This window comes from Tachypleus tridentatus, chromosome 8 (genome assembly GCF_004210375.1).
Source record: "Tachypleus tridentatus isolate NWPU-2018 chromosome 8, ASM421037v1, whole genome shotgun sequence".
In the NCBI taxonomy this organism is placed as follows: domain Eukaryota; kingdom Metazoa; phylum Arthropoda; class Merostomata; order Xiphosura; family Limulidae; genus Tachypleus; species Tachypleus tridentatus.
The window spans coordinates 82,366,424-82,385,925 of record NC_134832.1 but is presented as its reverse complement, the minus strand read 5'-3'; the positions used below and the strand labels follow the sequence as shown (position 1 = coordinate 82,385,925).

Here is a 19,502-nt window from a genome sequence, read left to right as displayed (position 1 = left end):
AAAGTACAAAGAGATAAGTTTCTAACAAATACATTCTTAGCTAAAGAAAATATCTTCCAAAATTATATCCTCAACTTACTACATACAAAGAGTAGAATCCCACAGTGATATGGTGGAGGGGGTCAGTACCATTACAAAAACCTAGAGAAGGTGACTGAAGGGGAAAGTCATTGGAATATGACACCCTATAACAGGATGTAAAAGAGGTAAAACTAACAAGACTCCACATCCATATCACAAAGAGGATACTATTCACACAAATGACAGTATGAAAGAAGGAAGGCAAAGAAGTCAATGCATTACAGGGATGGGCAGAAAAGTGCATAATCAACCAAGCATTTCCACACAACTGGTAAGTTGTACATAAGGTGTAGTGTGATAGATGATCAGAACTATGGTATGGTATTTATTTTGATGTATTAGAAAATTAATGTATGTTACAGGAATAGGAATCATTCAGACACACTCCAACCCACAAGAGATGTATACATATAAAAAGGTTTGAAATCCAATAGCTTTAAAATGTTCCCCATATTTTTCTTACACTCCAGTTACCAAGAAAAATATCTACGAAAGTGGCAGCATCACAAAATAGAACATGAGATAGAGATATTTTACAAATCACACACAGTCCACTGAAGAGACCACATGTGGGCTCAGCTTAAAGGGACAAGCCATTTGAAAACTACAAGTACCCATATAAATAGAACCTTTTTTACAGAGAATATGAAAGTAGAAAGAGTGTAAATGACTGAGCTAGAAAATCCATGTGTCCCAAGGTGGCCCAGCTAATGGATCAAAATGAGGAATGAATTGGAAAATTTAGCCAATCAAGACAGACAATCACCTTGGAAAAGTACTGTGGCCAAGAAAAAGATCTTCCCAGAATAGGTAAAAATGATCCAGTCATCCATGTAATAATGGAAATGAACTCCAAGACTGTGGGCATGGAAAGCAAATGCCCCCTTGACTTTGCTTAATACATAAAGAACTGCAGCAGTGACAAAGAGAACTCAAAACTGGTAAGCATGATTTCATGAATGAATCAAAGAAAATGTTAATATAACAAAGCAACTGAAATATATAAAAAGGCATTTGAGACATCAATTATAATCATCCAGTCCATAGAAAAAAGAACCACAGTGAAGAAGGAACTATTTGATAGTTTAGAGAAAAGTCAATGACAGAACATCAGACACCAGTCTTTCTTATGAAGGGGCAACAAAAGATAAGAATAAAACCCTGGTTAGGGGCAAAAAAAACCCTTTTAACAGCTTTCTTGTCTGAAAGATCTGATGTCATGGCCCTACGAAGTAGAACATACTGAGGATTAAAAAGAAAATGGAAGAAAAAGATGTAAAGTAAAAAGAAAGCTGTTGGAAAGAAGGAACATAACACATTAGTCAGCAGAAAATTAGACCCAAATGTCTGTAAACAAAAACAGATGTGCCTTCTTGGTGTCTAATCCAAATAGTTACAAAGAGAGGTTGTCACCAGGGTGACTTCCAACAGCCAACTTGAAAGGATGGAAAACAGACAAAAAATGCAGAAGGATAAAAAACAGGGAAAGAGAAGATTGAAATGTTCACATGCTTGAAGAAAAAGAGTGGCTTTATAAGGTAAGGAGAGAGAAAGACATACCAAGGAAACAGTATATTCATATTGGGCAGTTTTCAAGATGTTACCCCTAAAAATATGTAGGCAAATAAATGGAGTCAGATTGAGGTCAAAGAGGTAATAGCAGGGAACACAAGAAGTAGATAGAATAGCATCATGTCTCAGAAGGTTCTAACAACAACTGTACCAAGTAAGCATGGATACAGCCAGAGACAAAACTATAAGGTATCAAAAAGTACCAGCTCTATATCTATGGAGAAACTATTAGGATGACAGTGAAGTGCCTTAGAGAAGATATGAAAAAAGGACAGGTCACACATAAAAACAAGTAAAAAGGTGATATGAAAAATCCCAGATGCAGATATTCCAGTATAGTTCTTAATCTCTAGAATATCCAAATTAGTGACAAGTTTCTTCCATATGTTTTCTTTTAATTCAATGGTTTTATTGCTGTAGGCCTCAAATCAAAGTTAATAAGTCACAGTAGGAGCTAAAATAAATGCCACAGGATCTTCAAGTTTAATGTTCCACAAAGTACTGAAGCTCATAAAATTTTAGGTTTTATCTTTCTCAAGCCTTATTAGGCTAAGCTGAGTAGCTTGTAACTTTTGCATTTTAACTATTTTTGTTAAAAACATGTATCAATAAGCATGATATATATATATATACACAATCAGATTTTATAGCACTTACATATTTGAGTGCTTTTACACTGCAGCATAAAATTTAAATGAGCTTTTGTAAACATCAAGTCTTATCAATTTTGGTCTCCAAAAAGAAGTAGTGTAGCTTTTAAATATGCACTTTAGAATAAAAAAAATACACAAGTCACTAATATAAAATGCCCTAAAACTAATATGAATTATACTTAAGATAAAAATAGCTTAAATGGAACCTTTATTACTCAGATCACTAAAATAAAATAACCACACATCAAGCAATTCTGCTGACAAATGGTTTACACAACATCAAAACTAAAAAATTGTAAGACATAGAAGTCAATCTTTTCTTTTTATTGACTGTAAACATGACCATCAACCATATCAACTTCATTAGCAAACAATTTCAAAAGTTGGAGAGCAAAGACATCTCTAGCAGGTTTAACAAATATATCAGCAAGTTGAAGAAGTTCAAATTTTAAGATTGTCTTTTGTAATTAGGTACAATTTGTATTTACAATTGGTTGGAAACAGCAGCAACTTATTTTTATGTAAGAAAAGCTTGCAGTATAGAAATCAAGCTCACACATGTACAAGGTTGATGTCACATTACCCCTTCCTGTTGTTCTTGTCAGTTAAAACTACTTAATCTAGCTGAATGAAATTTGATACATACTTTCCACACATAGTTTGTAGTTAGAAAAGTATATCATTTGGTTTATTACTAGAACTGTATCTTGGGACATGAAGTTTTCAAACTTTTGTCATAAAACATTTTTAAAAAGAAAATTACAAATACTTCCTTTTGTCTAGGTCTTTTTTATATTGTGTGCCTAAACAAATGTAAATGTATCCTACTTTTTTTAAATAATGTCATAACTGTTATATTTGTTATTTTAATATTAATAGCAGAATATTCATTTTATTGGCTGCTCATAGAAAATCTTAAAAAAGCAACTCCTAAAAATATAAAAACAATAAAATTGAATTATTTTTAATGTTACTACTTCATGATTTGTACTTATTACTTATCATTACCCACTGAAGCAGTTTTGTGTGCCAAAATCAGCATAAAACACAAGCACTGACTAGTAAAAATGCAGCATCCACTCATGTTCCAGATCTATACTAATATAATCAACATTTTCCCAACTATACTTTTGACCAAGGTCAGTGTCAAACTAATAACCAGAGTTTGTTTATAGTAATTAAGGAGTTATTGTACTTGTTTCTGTGGTACAAGTAAATTTACTACTACACACAAAACAATGAGTCATCTTAATAGGACATCATCGCAGAACTCCTAGCTTACTACACTCACTAACCCTAAATATCTTCACATCTTCCAATGTAAAAATGTTCCTAGTTTTAAAATAGACATAATACAACACAAAAATATCAAACGAAAACATCATCAAAATAAACTACAACACAAAATCCTATAATTGCAACCTGTTCCTAAGTTTTGCAAATTTTGCATTAGAATCCTTTCTTCTCCACTCTGGAAAGTTTTGCTAAACACTTTTGAGGTATCATATATTACTATCTTGTCTAGAAGCTACGATTTCCTGGCTACTTTCCAACCCACTTGTTGTGGCATCATAGAATCCTCTCAAGCCAAGATTCTTAAAATAGCTATTTATATTACAGGAATATGAATACCATATGACAAATATAAAGTTTGGATGCATCTATATCTGAGGTATATCTTTTGAGATGGGCACAAAATCCTTAAAATGGACAAAGGCTTTGTTTACAGACAATAACCATTAAGATTATATAGATCTAAGTTCACACACTTTTGTTAACATTTTCTTTTCAACTTAGAGAAAATAAATTTTACAAAATTATAAAACATCTTTTATTAGAGTAGATGAAAAAATTGTTGAAATAGAACTACAATTACTATTTTTCAAATAAATTGTAAAATTTCATATGCAATAGCACACTCTCAAACCCAAAGTTGCCCACTGGCCCATGAAGCTTATGCTTGGCTATTTGTCTAATGATAGAGTAGCAGTAGCAGTCACCGAGTAAGCGAGACGTGCTAAACTCCCTCTGCTATCATGTTGTTCTTGCTGCCAGGACCAACTTCAGTCACCTCACTGGTAATTATCGACAGATTACTGCCGCTACAAATTGCCACTTTTATCACTCAGTCCAAGCCTGGTGCAACCGTAAACCCTTCCAGTACCCCAATCCTTCGTCAAGGCAGAAGTTTCTTTTAGCCCTCTACACCTGGAGATATGTCCTATTTTTTAAACCCTGGAACTGTGAAATCAATGTCAGCTGTTCTCCAATGAAGAGCTCTATCAATCTATTCTCCATTTTCCTTAGAGGCATCAACATATCCATTCACTCAGCAGAAATCAAACATGCCATAGAATGCCAAACCAAGACCAAGATACAAGCTATCCACTGAATTTTTTCCAAATATTTTTCAAAATAGTTACAACTTCTAAACACAGTGCCAACTACATTTTATGCAATGGGTGTTACTATCATATATTTCAGTTCAATGCTGAATGACTTCGTCATTGTACCAAGCCATGGATATCTAAACCCTTCAGACAATCAACTGACAACTTTCCACAGTCAACCACTAATTTACTGCTCAACCAACAACCAGCCAGGAAAAGCATGAAAACTTATTCATGCAACTCTGCATCGATGTCACTAACCTCCACTGCCAGCAACAACAGTACTCACCACCAGGACCAAAGACAATGACACTAAGATTGACGATGACCTCAACCTCCAACTGCAACTTAATATGAAGAAGAAATATAACATGTCTTTTCAAACCCCAAGTTCAACTTCATGTGTTACAACCACATGCCAGACTCACACCATGCAAGTCAAGACCACTAGTGTCAGTTGAAACAAACAACCAGATCACAAACACTCAGAAGACACAAATCATCTCAGAATGCTGAAGAACAATACACCAAAGAACATCCAGTGGACTAATCTCAACTCTCACAATCGTCTTCATTACCTGTGGGCATCCATAAGATGTGAATGCAAATTCAAACTGAATTTCCTCATTGCTTTACAAGATCACAGCAAGTCATTTTCCAAGCCACCATCCAACTAGCAAATTCTACATTTTTGCCTTAAGTCATGTGTTATATTCCTATATGTATCATTAACCTTGATTTCTTTTCAGATACTTCTGGACACAGTCTGGATAGATTATTCAGTGCTCTGACCATGAAAGTGGATTTTCTCAGGGTACTCCAGATTCCCTCACACATTTAAACTTGAGGCATTGGATCTTTAGATCCCGGCCAAGGCAACATCCTTGCATGGCCCCAAATCTCATCGTTTGGGTTGATGTTTCGTCTCATCTGCTGTTAACTCACTTCTTCTGCCATCTAACTTTTTGGACTGTGAACTCCAAAATGGTACTATTTCTACTCATCCAAAGACAGAGTCCAACCCTGCTGAGGTGGAAGGGCCAGTGAAGGTGCATAAGTCTCAAATCAAGTAAAGAAAGACCACACTGAAAGAACAGGTGTTAGAATATGAAAAGAAAACACACTAATGTGGTATAGCACTACTTCTGAAAGAAATATGCTCTTCATACAGCAATTAACTCTTTTGCAATGATTCAGAGGTCAGGACGTCATCACATTTGTTGACTTGCATTCAACATTTTACTGAATATTATGTCAATAAGTTTGGTGTCAAATTATAGATCAATTCAAATTTTAACATTTTATATCAGTTAATTCCATAAAAGTAAATATTAAATGAACACACTGAAATATCAACTGTTGTAAGTCACAAGGAAGGTTAAATGCAGCACCAGTTAAAATTAGATGTTTGTAATGTCAAAATACTAAGTTTATAATTTTGTATGAATTAGGAACTCAAATTACCAATACTGACAAAATAGAATATGAAATAAGAACCTTGTATACTTTTATTTTGCTGATATATGACTTATGTAAAACTGTTGTTTAGCCATAACATGAAATCTCTTCACACTCAAAATAATAAAACAAACTGGATATTTTCACAAACAAATCTTTGGTAAAAATATTTTGTTACAAAACCTGTTCTTTTTTGTTCAGAAACACTTGTAATCTTTATTACAAATCTACCAGATCTTGTGAAGATGCAATTACTGCCTGAAAAGTTATAGTATAAATATTTAATGTATGCAAGTGCACATAGAAACTCATTATACCAAGCCCATTGCAAAAGTGTCAATACAGTAACACAAATAAGGCAGAACCAAGTTGACAGGCACCACTAAAGTCACTAAAGAAATGTACAACACCAAATTATTGTATGAAGTGCTGGATAACTATGACATCAATCAGTATAGTGGTGAAAAGCATGGAAAACTTGTGTGTATGCAAACATTTTCACAGAAATGTATGTACCAATAGAAGTGACACAAGTTACTCTAAATGCAGTCCATCAAAGCAAAACATCTAGTGGAAATGCTTGTACAAGATATAGCAATCAACAAGTGCAGTCTGCTTGGGCAAAAACATTCAGGGGAAGCACCTTAGATACATAGGATTATGAAAGATATAAACTACTGTTATGAGTGCAACTATCAGGGTCATCATAACTAGCCTTCTGTTCACATCCATGTCATAACGAGCCAATGTTAGGAACAAGACGCAGTACTGAACAGTGATGGTAAGTCACAGTACGATGCCAGCATAAGAGCTATAGCTTGACTAGGGCTTAAGGACCATGATATGTATCTGAAAGATGCTGCATTGGAGGGGACTTTTTTTTTCTTTAAATGAATGAATGACAGGCATGATTAAACTTGTATTCAATTTAACATATAAGATGCTCTACAAATACATGATAGCACAACTCAGCCCCCAAGCAGTGTTGATAAACTGGACATAACTAATGGAGAAATGAGCCTTATTACCTAAACAGTTAAGTGTGTTAATATACAAATTACAGTGATTATACTATTAATGCATATATCCTTATTTGATCAGCTGCATGGTCTAGTGGTTAATGAGCATTTGCAGACACAGAACCCAATAACATACATTTCCATAATAAATCATAGCTAGTCATCTGGTATTATTTTGTATACAAACTGAGGGATGCTAGTAGCACTGCTTATTAGTAATATATACTTTCCCAATAAAAACCCTAAAAATGTTGAGTTTAAGACAAAATTCTTTGTCAAGAGTAAAATTATACTTTAAGACAGAGAACATACCTTTACCATAAATTAAAACCAATCAACTCCACAGACTTAATAATGACATTTTTTTTACAAAAGCTTAGCAATCCATGAATTCTGCTAATCAATTAATCTTCAGGTTCATTAATCATTTTAATTCAACTAATTGATTATTCTGAGATAGCTAACAAACATTGGCTATCCTAACATGAGAAGTATTAAAAAAACAGAAGAAAACTAATACTGAAAATCAGGTTCAAGTTGGGAAATGTCAGTGAGTAAAAGAAAATATGCAGCCCAGTTAACTAATGAATGGATAGTTGCTGTAAAATTCTTATCAATGATGTAAGTGATGTTACCAGTTCAGCTGCTAAATTTGATGTTATTTCTTCAAGTTACATGCTCAATCCTTTTTCTGCACTTTTTTTCACACCTCTAACATGTTTTTTTTTAATTAGATATCATGACTATTTATTGATGCACACCAATAAACCATAGCAAGTAAGAAAAAGTGACACTTGGTAACCAACATTAGTTTTAAATAACAAACCTATTATTTATACTTGGTATATATATACTTTACAGAACCAGCCAGATTATTTCTAAAATAGTATTAACCCTTAAACAGTGAGAATGTTGTGGGTAGTAACATCAACTGATGACTGCCACTTAAGGGTTAATAACTTCCTTTATTCTAATATGAAAACTGGATTAATAGTTTGTTGTCATCTGCACACACTCAAAACAGCCATATCAATGATTAATATTTACCCTAATATTACATCATGCTAAGAATCTTTAGTTAGGAGAATTTAATAAAATGTAGCAAATTTGTGCTTAAAAGTTGGTAATGAACAACAGATGCCCACCGATATGCTTCTTTTGAAAACTTGAGCAAGAAAGTGCTAATCTAGTTTGTTTGGCTTAACCAATAATTATATATCTGCAAGTGCCCTCATCTCATAGTTCTGCTATTCTATCTAAATTAGCTGTCTTTAATCTGAAGGACAAAAAAACTAGAAATAGTCCACTTTTACTCTTAGACGAAGCTAAGCAAAAACTTCAGACATAACTCTCACAACTTTTTGAACAGATGTGCAAACATTTGGTCAAATTTGAGCAGTTTTTGTCAAATAACTTTATACATGTGGCTTGCATTTAACTGTAGTTTATAAAGATCTATCAATGTACCAAAGTTAAAAAAAATCCATGAAAGTATATTTTTATATAAAATAAAGTTTCATTAGTTTTGGTGCAACAAGATAAAATTCAAGATTTTATATCATGTATTTTTAATGCATTGCCTTGCAATTTAGTATATGAAGAGTCCAGTAGAACACCTCCACTGAAAACATGTGACATGGGATTATCACAGTCTGAGCTACAGAAAATTGCTAAACTAACATTCATTTTAATAAGACACAGTGTGTCATGCAGGTTGTTTTGGTTGCATGACACCCCAAATTGTCTCAGTAATTCAATAAATGTAAAAAATGCATTAAAAATACTTTAAAATATAGAAAATATCAATTCAAAGCAATGTTAAAGCTGATGAAACTGCCTGCTGTGGAGATGACAGGCGTAATACTTTTAAAACGTTGTCCTCTATACTTGTGTCTCCATAACAGGCAGTAGCCGTCCATTATAGTTTTAAAACTATATTGTCATAATACTGTTAGCCCATGGTAACAAAAATTTTAACAATCTATCAAGGAATATAGTGTTAAAATGTTTGTTACCATGGGCCAACAATATTATGACAATATAGTTTTAAAACATTTAAATGACAAAAACGTATAGATATATCCTAAAAGTTGTTAATAAAGTAAAACAAACATTAAATGTATAAAATAACTACAATATACATGCAGATACACACACACAACTTACAAAAGAAAATGAAATTTGTCAAATAATGATAAACTAGGCATTTCTTATCTATTACCCATAATTTATAAAAGTAAAGAAATATTCAGAAACAAATATGTTATAATATCCTTAGAAAAGCGGATCCTTCACAAATCTCTAGAAGACCAATTAAAGTGGAAAAACTAGGTGATTGAATCATTGAATTCTATTATGGACATAATTCAAACTATTTACATATGATGTACAAAATTATACAAGAGATAATACTGGTTAAAATTAAACAGTTACTAAAGAAAATTGAAAAGAAAAAAAAAGTTTTAATATCATTAGATATAGTTTATTTTCATCTAGATATTAAATATTAGTGTGGTATAAAAATCACTGAATATCATTGAAATACCCAGATTTATTACACCCGTGGTTTAATAAACAAGTTATAACTAAAAGTTTAAACCCTAGATTTTATTCTTTATTTCTTTACAATGACAACAAAAAAGTAGCTTCAACTTACACCACTTCACTGATGGGATATCTTGAATTGAAAATATTTAGCAGTTTTGTTTTAAGTATTTTGAAAGTAACTATATCAATTGCTTTAATGTGAAACTGAAAATGCTTTTTATATTTCAAAAACCTGAATCAAATTGAACCTAATATAAAGTTTAATCTTGAATGATTAATGCATCTTTTTTTAGATATGTAAAAAGACTGAAACATTTATATCAAAAACCTACTAATTCACACAGCATTTAAACATTTATAGTAATCATTTGTATCATTATTCAAAAAATATAGATGTTTTACTTAGCTAAAATTTGAATAAAGAAAATTGAGAAAAATCAAACATAAAACAGCAACAAATTATTACTTTTGTAATAACACATTGTCCTGGAATTAAAATTAACATTTATGATATCCAAAAAAAATAAGCAAGAATTTCAAACACAACTTTAAAAGCTACATTTGAAAATAAAGCATATTATTATGAAGACAACTGAAAAATTTATAAAATATCACAAATCAGAAAAAAATGAAGCAAAGAAATCTAATGAAAATATTTTTTCTCTGTAATAAACCAAACTGTTGTATTTGTGAAAAAAGTTATATTACACACAGCAAATACTACAGTCCTTACTGGGAAAAACAAATTTTAAACTAAATTTAGTTAATATATGAACATGATAAAACATGTCTATTGTACTTAAATACTAAAATAAAGATTCAAATAACTGCCAATTATCTGGTAAGAAACTCAATAATGTATTATGGAAAAATGCTGCACTTTCCAAGAAATTTTTTTTCAAATATTTTTATTTTTGAGTGTGCACATTGGAGGGGAGAGATGATGACTGTTTAAAAGTGCTTTGGAAGCAAGATTATTTGGCTTCATTTTACTTTTATTAATGCAAAGTAATGGATAATAAAAAAGTGATTTTCACACCTTTGAGGATTGTGAAAATAATTCTCTGTCCAGAACTAAATTTAGCTAGTGAAACATCACTATTTGCTAGTTATTCAAATTTTGTTTATCAACCAATTTCTTAAGTTAAAACATACAAAAAGCATCCTAGAAACAACCATAAAGCCTTAACAGTAAATGTAATGATCAAACTGCTGCCACCTGTCAGTAAACTGGATAGCTTGCCAATTAATTCCTACACACTGTTATGTGATACCTTGTTAAGAGACAAAGAAAAACTATTTTGGTACATAATTTTTCAGTACATTATTTCAACTGAAAACAGAATTGAGTTTCAATAAGAATTTCTTATTAAAATTGTTATCTTTCATGTTATTTCTATTTAGTGCAACTAAATAATAAATTAAACCAAGAAAAAGATGGTACAAAAATTACTAAAATGATTGACTAAACAAATTGATAATGATAAGTTTTAAATAAAACAGAGCTGCTGTACATAATGTTACAGCATTGGATATGGCAGTTTTAGTGTGGGTGACATAACATTCTTTTCTATATCAGTTCTTAAAACAAATAATTTAAATCACTTCATAGCTATGTACGTAACTATGCATATGTCTTCTCTTAAAGCTCTTAATAATTCTGGAAATGACCACCCAAGCTTAGTTTTGGCAGTGATGTAAAATAACTATCACCTAACAATAGACTGAAGCAATGTTAAAATTTTCCTTACTTTAAAATGGATTTCTGAAAAATACTCACCACCACACAACAGCTTGATTCCTTCACATACCTGACTCAAAAATTTGCATGTCACTAAATTTGAGCTATCAGTCACCTAAAAAAACATGCATGTAAACTGTGCTAGTGCATGATTTCTTCATCATGTGATAATAGCCCTCCATCAATATATGGGCAACACAATTTCCTTTTACAATACACCCCTCAAGGCATATGCTCTCAAATAAACTTTAATTGTATATAAGGCAAAAAGAATTGCATTGGGAGTGGAGAGGACAGGTGAGAAGGTGTGTGAAAAGGTACTTACCAGAAACAGATTTTCAGGTAAAGAAAATGTTAACTTCAGGAAACAATACTCCACCTCTTCACAGATAACAAATAGAATCCCACGATAAAACAGTGGAGGAGTCAATGTAAACATAAAACCTAGAAGATCTCTCTTCAAAAAGAACCCAAAGAAAAAGCACATGCAATATGACATCAAATGGTAGGAGCTCCACTACCCACCCCAGAGGGAGACTGCATCACATCTCAGCCACAGTATACTTTTAACCCAGAAAGAAAAGTAAAGCAAATGAGACCCAGACACCACTGAGTGGATATAATTTTGGATGGCCAACAAAGCACTAGCACACAAGTAAATGTCAGTCAAAAAAAATGTAATGTGATTAGATCACTATCAGACAATATGTGTATTGTAATGACTAAACTAGACAAACAGAAACAAGGGTGATTAACTTTTCTTGCTACAGGATGAGGGCACACTAGCTATTTGAAGGGTGACCCACACCACACAGACAGTGTCACCACTACCCAACTTCCAACTGTATTATGCTATACACAATCAGTAAGAAACTCTCCAATATCTACCACCCCCACTGGTTTCACTTGAAAAAGGAGGAAGAAAAATAAGTTTATTTTATTTGTAAATAGTAATAATGTATACACATACATCATGTATTATAACTGAAATGTCATTGTATTTTATAAAATACTAGTCCACTAAAACACAATCAAGACAGGTCACTTTGTAAAATCTAAGAGTCAGTTTTATATTCTTGGATATCACAACATGAATGCACTTACACTGTGTCATTGTAACTTCTGTATTGTTAACCAGGCATGGATGAAAGGTGAATTTAATAAAATAATAAATTTATATAAATGTATAATGTTATGACATTTAAGCTATTTAAATCAAATATTTGTGTTTGAATTATAACATGTTATCAAGCCAGAAAGAAAACAGCATAATTTATGCTTACTTCCTAATTTTTACGGTGGTTACAAGATTGATCAAATCTATCAACCATGTCCAGATATTCTGATTTGACAGTGAAAATAGCAGATGAAAGTTACTTTCTCCAAAAAACCTAAGATAATTATCTAGAAATTATAAATATCTCACACATGAAAGTTCAAAACTTCTTCATGCGTAAAAGTATTTTTAATCTTAAAATGAAAAATACTCTGAGTTGTCCAGTCAAAACTCTTAAAAAAAAACAACAGAAAATCTTTAAAATATATTACTTAATTTAAAAATCTGACTTTTTATAAAGGTCTTGTAATGTTTACTAATAACCTGCAAAACACTGTAAATATATGCATACATTATCAAAAATCACATAATTACTTTCATGAATACCTTTTTGTTTATGAGCCAAGTTAATTCGAACTAACCTGTAATTAAAAGGTTAACTAATGGAATAGTTCAATTACTGTCTCCTCATCACAATTCAAGTGATGTTGATGCAATGAGACCATGAGAAAAGTGGGGAGAAGTTGCCATGAAACCTTATAATTGTAGTAAGTATTGGTATAATAAACCTAAAGTAAAAATATAGTGTGGCATCCATCCAGCCTAGGACCAAATGCACAAAATTAATCACAAAAGTAAAATATCAATTCAAATTTTAAACTTAAATCATTTCTCAATTAAGCTATTCTGTTTTCCTTAAAAACAAACCACTTTAATCATGAAATCAACAAATATTTTTCCAGTTTTGTTGTCTGTACATTTCATTTTATATTTTTGGTACATAACAATACTAGAGGTTATACATTTGCTGTTAAGCAACACAACACAAAAGCCACTGTTGTAATGTAGTGTTACCAAAATGCACTAGCTTTTTTATACAAGTATTTAATTCTTACTAATTTATACAAATAAATTATACAAATATGTCAAATTAATTCCACAAATGACCTTATTCTTAATTGGCTCACAAAGGAATTTACTTATATTTGTATACCTCTTTGTTAGTTAAGCTTTATTTCAGAAAACTTATTTCAGTTAGCTACAATTTGGTTTGTTTTGAATTTTGCGCAAAGCTACACGAGGTCTATCTGCGTTAATGGTCCCTAATTTAGCAATGTAAAACTAGAGGGAAGGCAGTTAGTCATCACCACTTACTGTCAACTCTTGGGCTACTCTTTTACCAACAAATAGTAGGACTGACCATTACATTATAATGCTCACATGACTGAAAGGGTGGGCATGTTTTGTGTGATAGGGATTCAAACCTGCGACCCTCAGATAACGAGCCGAGTGTCTTAACCACCTGGCCATGCCAGGCCTAGTTACGAAATATGAGGGTATACTTTAGGGCTGGTAGTACTTACCCCTTCATTTTTGATAAGATATATAGTAGTGTTTACTGTAAGTATATGTTTATTAAATGCATTATCATAAAATTTAATATGCTTTCAGTAAACATTGCAAGTATGTTATGCACAAAAAAATAGAATTTGTAATAAAGCATTTCTACTAACGATACATCTATGTATTAACTGAGTTATAAACTGACTCACAGTGCAAGGTGACTTTCATGCTAAGAATAATACCATATTTCCTGACATCAAAGACACTTTTTTCCCCAGTATAACTCTCAAAAACTTAACCCACATCTTTCAGGCTGAAGTTTACATTGCTCATAGGCCTAAACCTAAGCCTAGAGAAAGCACTTCTATACTAAACAGTAATCCAAGCTCCTCTATACAGCCCAGAATGAAATGTACAAGTTATTTAGTATTAAATAACAAAGAAAAGCATGTCACTGTACATATGGTGCTGTACTGCCAGCATTCTTCAACTCCTCAAGCTTAAAATAACATGACTGATAATAATACAGATATTGTGGTAATATAAATTGCACATTTACAAAGGAAGATAAGTATATAGCTCACAAAAAATGAGAAGGGGCAAGAGGATTTATGTACCACAAGTCATTAAACAATCCACAAAACATCTTGGTATGATTGGTGGAAGTGCTGTGACCTTATTCTTATGTTTATATTTCTTTTCAAAATTTAGCTAATCAAAATGGGGGTGCTTCTTTAATGCCAGAAAATATGGTACTTTATCTTAACATTTTATTTACATAACCTCTACAATCCCTAAAATGAATACAGCATGTTTTCAGTAAAAGTTTGTACTTAACCTTATTTTCTTTATCATTACATTAACTGTGGTACAAGCTAAAAAAACATTAAATAAAATTAAAAGAACAATTTATTTTCTAGAATGACAGCAGATTCTAACAATTATAATTAACCTAAATAGTCTCAGACGAGTGATAGTATATATCCGTTTCCATTTAATTGTTTTATTATTATTTGAAATTTGAATCATGTTTATCTGGCATTACAAGGGAATAAATACCATTGACAGCTTTATGCAAATTAAGATAAAAATAATATATACTGAATTACATCACAAATGGCAATTAGTGTGCATTCCTGCATTTTACTTTTCACTTAAGATTCCTTTTATAATTTAAAGTTTAATTTTTACATTTTGGTTACTTTTAATACAATAAATAATCATATACAGTAACTTTCTTACTTGTGTCAGGACTCATCCTTTTTGTTGCAAGAAAGATTAAGTATTAAAAGCCTACATTTCTGTAATGATGATGTTCAAAAATATTTATTTCAAATATACAATTTAAGACAAAATATTATGATGTATAAAAATAGAATGTCTTAAATTCCTAAAATTTAACTGGTTTTATAAGTTAAAAGTTATGTTAGTTCATCAAAACAGACTTTACAATAGCAAGTAATTTAAACTATAGACAAATATTTCAAAACCTTTTGTCAAAATGAGCTAGCCTTGTAAAGAATTCAGTGAAGTAAAATATAATTTCAAGCATCAGAATAAAACATAAAACTTAAAATTATTTTTGCAGCTCTAAGATTTAGAAATGATAGCAAAAAAAACTGTCTTGATTGGTGATAACAAGCTGACTGATATGGAATGTGTTGCAATTTGCAGTAATGAAAGCCATTCCATTTACAATAGTTCAATGAGTGAATTTTATGAGTTCATGAAAGTATTGATTTATATTTCTATATTTTTCAAAGGTGAATATGCAAAGGCAACTCTGAAGGACCAAATGATCCCTTGCTGTCCATATGTTACAGTCACCAGCTATAATTTTAGCTCTCCATCTCAATAATACAACACAACAATATTCTTCATGTAGTAAAACAATAAAAACTACACACTGCAAAATAATTTCTTGTCAGCTTGAAGCTTACAATGGCTTTCTGGCAGTTAGCTTAAAAACTTCTATCAATAAAACCAGGAATTCTTCTTGCTCTTTGCAACACACTTAAGCTCTCAGGAGAAGATAACTGTTTCAGACCAAATGACTTTCATATTCACTCAGCCTCTTAACAATGGTGTTCCTGAATTTATTTTGGTAAACCTCAACATTAGTTATTCTAACACAAGTATACATAATTTAGTCCCTACAGAAAAACATAACTCTTCAATCATTAAAACAAATTTAGAATTCACTCCTACTTCAACAGATGTCGAATTGTTCACTCAACAGATTCCACAGTGTACTACAAAAAATTTAAAACTGATGTTTAATTCATCTGATTGCTTTCCATTTCTGCCAACTGGCTGTATCAATACTGTGTATTAAATTCAATAGTTGTCTATGGTTAGAACACAGCTACTAATTTGGAGTAGTTTTAATGGCTTTTGACAGCCTGTCACTTGACAGTTATCAACAGAATAACTGCAACTAGTGGCAAAAAATACTTGGAGAAAGTATAGCACTGAGAATGAATCAACTTCTAATATCAATGTCAACAATCTCATAAAGGTACTCAAAGTTAGAAAAAAGCATAAAAATTTAAAGACCTTCATTACGACAGCGAACATTTTTTGTACTACTTGTAACAAGGTAATTAAATGCAAAAGAAAGTCTACCGTTAAGGATCACATGAAATCCATGAAGAATTTAAGATAAAAGTCCTATGTTTTGCAACCTCATCCCAAGTTAAAATTCAATAACAAAAATATTAATGATTTATTGAAAATCAGTTACTGATGAAGAATGACAAGCATCTTTTCACACATTATCATTAACAATGATGCATAAATAAAGTAGTAAAATGATATAACCTCCTTGTAGAAAAAATGATGAAATAGTCTAAAACAAGGGTTCTCAATTTTTTTGTCAGGAGGCCTGACAAATATTTTCATGTGTGATGACCCAACACATCTACCAAGTCATAGGAAAATACTGTATATAGACTAATATATCCATTATCAAATTTTGTCTTGCAAACCCTTTTTAAGTTGGTAATTCCAGTTTGAGAAACACTGACCTGAAGTGTTAAAACTAATACAAGTTATTATCACGAGACTTTAATAGTTGGTACAATCAAAATCACTAACTTCAATTAATTTGTTATTTTCATAAGTCATGATGCTAATCAAGACAAACAATCTTAAATTAGTTAAAAATATAATTGGCATTTACTTTGATAGTTTTAATAGAAGAAACAGTTATAACTATAAACACTAACGTCAGTGAACTAATTATTTTTGCAACATTAATGGATTACTTTGTGTGGCATAACTGATGTAATAACTGGTGATAATAAATACAGTCAACCTTCAATATAAATTTGTTTTTTAACCCTGAATGTTAGCCATGTTTAACAAAAATAACTCAGGTTAAATTACCTCAAGAAACACTTGTGATAAATCAATGCAACATATAGAAACCTACCATCCATAAAATAAATAAAGCTCTACAGCATATGAACTGAAAGAAACATTCAACTTTTCAGACAATATGTTCATAACTTTATTAGCTTAAAAATACACTTTTATAGTTTTCCTGTAAAAACTCAGTTTTCAAACTATATAAATTAAAAGTAGACTTGTATGAGAGATTCAAAATTAAAATTTTGCAGCTCGGACTTTTATATAAGACAAATTTTATTTAAATAAACATCAAATGTAAATTAAAATCTGAGGATAGGTCAGACAAAATTTTATAATTTAATCTCATTATTTTTCCTTTTAAAAACATGTTTTTACAAAAAACCTTTTATGTATTAAAATCAGACGTCTTTGTTTTATTTGCATTGACATTAAAACGCAGTAAAACCTTAAATATAAAAGTTAAGCTTAAGGTCAACGTGAGGTTAAAAAATGCCTTCGTAATATTATCAGCGGCTTAAATAAGCCTAACTTTTTAATCATTATACGTGACATAGGCTTAGCTGAAGTAGATAGACACCAGCAAGTGTTGACAGAGTTATATAGTCAATTTCTTAAGCGCGTGAACAAACATCGTTAGAGTCAGTTTGTTTTCTCCTTACGAAATCGAAGAGACACCCAAGCACTACTTATCTTTGCATAATAATGATTCACATGCATCAACTAAAACAGTAAAAGATAGGTAATTTTACTTACCTAAGCAACGAAGAGACGAACACACACACAAGTCACACGAGGACGACAGCTAACAAAATGGCGTGACAGGTATCCAGAGAGGTAGCGCTTACATCGACATGTGATCAGGCGCCAATTTGAGGTTTAATATTTTCATACCGAAAAAATAAATAAATAAAATATCAACTTGAAAAGCACTGTTTTCATAACTTCAGGCCCAATTCGTAAATAATAAATCCCATTTTTGATTCTACATGCATTTTTCTATCTACATTAATCAGTTAGTACTATTCACCACATTGAAGTTTTATTCACCAATAAACACGGTTTTCTTACTCATTACGTTTTCACTCTGTAACTTTTTTTATTCTAGGTACATTGCTTTTGTTATAAGACAGGTGTGATTTGGTGGTCTATAAATGTATGGATTTGCAGTTTATATCTCAATTCCGTCAAAACGAGCTTTGAACTTTCGAACCAGGGGAAAAATATAAGATATACAATAAAATTACGACAACATGAACAAACATTTGACAATGTGTGCATGGCAGGAGAGTAGCCAAGGGGGTGCGGGTGGGGGGTTAACATCATCATGAACCCAAACTTTTAGACAGGTTCAGTTGCTACCTGTGAAGTTTCATAAAGATCCGTGATTGCATGGCAGATAATTTCACACACAACAAATGGTCAAATGCAAATTTCTGATTGAACACTCTTTTAATACAGCAAGTTTTGTCAGAACTAGAGAAATACAATCGAATATCTATGAAAGGCTCAAACGCCTGCTCGTTCTTGCCAGGACATCTACAACACAGTTTGGTTCAACTTTAATATCACTGTGAACGAATAATGAGGCCAGGCCATTCAATCGATCTTCAGTGGTGGTATTTCTTAAATATGTTTCGAGTCTTCTGAGAGTTAAAAACAAACGCTCCACTGAACTTGTTGACACAGGCAGCGTGACAAATACTTTCAACAGTCTAGAAATGACTGGGAACATTTCTGCATTGCACATTGCATATGCATCTATGACATTTTTTGGTATGTTGTTCACAAGTGATTTGTACCAAACCCTAAGTTCACCTACTGCAGGTAGTGGAGTGCTGTCAACGTCATCCTTGTATATATTGACCAACTCTTAAATTTAGTCATATTGTTGTGCTGTAGGTTCTGACCGTTCTGTGGTAGATCCTGATGGTAGTAGACACATGAAGTTTGTAAGGAGAGTTTTGTGATTGGACAGACGGTCACATATTTGTGAAAGAAAGTGATCAACAAATGGTACAAGTACAACAATACGAAAGTACTCCTCAGGGC

At 31.7% G+C, this 19,502-nt stretch overlaps 1 protein-coding gene across 31 annotated transcripts in view; it reads right to left on the bottom strand.

Annotated features, from left to right (window-relative positions):
• Nucleotides 1–18,342, bottom strand: part of LOC143222798 (CUGBP Elav-like family member 2) — a 316,460-nt gene extending 298,118 nt beyond the window's left edge. For 12 of the 31 annotated variants that reach the window (XM_076449816.1, XM_076449806.1, XM_076449814.1 and 9 more), the window contains exon 1: nt 18,207–18,340. The gene's annotated coding sequence lies outside the window, so the exon portion shown is untranslated. Of the gene's footprint in view, nt 1–18,206 lie in introns of all 31 variants that reach the window. The other 19 variants (XM_076449792.1, XM_076449808.1, XM_076449809.1 and 16 more) reach the window with 4 other exon arrangements.
• Nucleotides 18,343–19,502: the final 1,160 nt, after the last annotated feature.